The sequence below is a fragment of the Salvelinus namaycush genome, chromosome 9 (genome assembly GCF_016432855.1).
Source record: "Salvelinus namaycush isolate Seneca chromosome 9, SaNama_1.0, whole genome shotgun sequence".
In the NCBI taxonomy this organism is placed as follows: domain Eukaryota; kingdom Metazoa; phylum Chordata; class Actinopteri; order Salmoniformes; family Salmonidae; genus Salvelinus; species Salvelinus namaycush.
In genome coordinates, this window is record NC_052315.1 from 53,108,538 (window position 1) to 53,110,026 (window position 1,489).

The window sequence follows — 1,489 nt, forward strand, 5'->3', positions numbered from 1 at the left end:
TAACAAAAACATTCAGTAGTAAAAGGTTAGTTATGCCCATTGTCAGCTCTGACATTATGTTAAGATATATAGGACCTTTTCGAAACCCATGGGTCATTACACACACATGCAGGTGCGCGCACATGCAAGCAAGCAGACACACATACACACACAGACATGAACATCTTCTCTCTTTTTCTTCCCAGAGAAATGGGAGTGTAAGGAGATGACTATTGGCAAACCCAAACTCTTCTGTGCCAAGGAGTATGACTATGGTAGGTGGGATTAAAAAAGATAGGCGTGGGAAAAGTTCCTGGGAAAAGCCTTCACGACTACATCATCTTAGCATTAGCCATGAATGATGTCATACATTGTCTCCTGTGTCTCCACCTGGCATTGTACTCCTCTTTCTCTGAGAATGTACTGTAAAATGGAGATGAAAATAATCTCAGACAATGCATATGTAAAGGTAACCCTGTAGATTCAAATTGAAATCTAATACATTGCATGTTTGAGGTGAGCCAACTACTATTTTAGCCAACCCCAATGGCTGGTGGTATGCATAACAACAACCATAGGAGTTGGCTATAGAGTACAAACAGATCTGGGACCAGTCTGTAGTGAATGATGCCAACAGAATTGGAAAGGAAATGCTAATACACTGCATGTTTGAGGCAGTAGTAGATGGTGCCAGCAGAATTTAATAGGGATTGATACCAACGGTATTGAACAGAGATCGATTTATCTCATCTCCGTAGTGCTGATGGTGAGGATCGGGGCGGCCCATGATCAGGGCTCCCATGCTGAGGTGGAGGTCAAGGTAAAGAAGGTCATAAACCACAGCAGCAGGCGATGATCCAGAGAGGTCACATCACCCTTTTCCCAGAGTCCTGGATGGGTGCATCTGCCCCCTCCTCAACCCAGGTGAGCGCTTGCATTTTGCACAGGTAGTTGGTCAGGCAACTGGACCTGGACTGCTTCCTACCCAATAATTATTTTCTCTGGCATCTCTGGATGCATGCCTGCCTTGTTTGGCCCTCGCACGCTAGACTTATTTACATTAGATGACTCACTGCAACCTTAATCTGGTTCACCAGAGCATTCTATGATATATATATATATACAGTACCAGTCAAAAGTTTGTACACACCTACTCATCTAAAGGTTTTTATTTATTTTTACTATTTTCTACATTGTAGAATAGTAGTGAAGACATTAAAACTATTAAATAACGGATATGGAATCATGTAGTAACCAAAAAAAGAGTTTGGTTTTCTTCAAAGTAGCCACCCTTTGCCTTGATGACAGCTTTGCACACTCTTGGTATTCTCTCACCCAGCTTCACCAGGAATGCTTTTCCAACAGTCGTTGGATATGTAGTTCCCACATATCCTGAGTACTTGTTGGCTGCTTTTCCTTCACTCTGCTGTCCAACTCATCCCAAACCATCTCAATTGGGTTGAGGTCGGGGGATTGTGAAGGCCAGGTCATCTGATGCATCACTCCATCA

General features: G+C 43.0%; 1 pseudogene; it reads left to right on the forward strand.

Annotated features, from left to right (window-relative positions):
- The window catches only part of LOC120053324, a 4,809-nt pseudogene extending 3,974 nt beyond the window's left edge, over positions 1–835 (forward strand).
- The last annotated feature ends 654 nt before the right edge of the window (positions 836–1,489 follow it).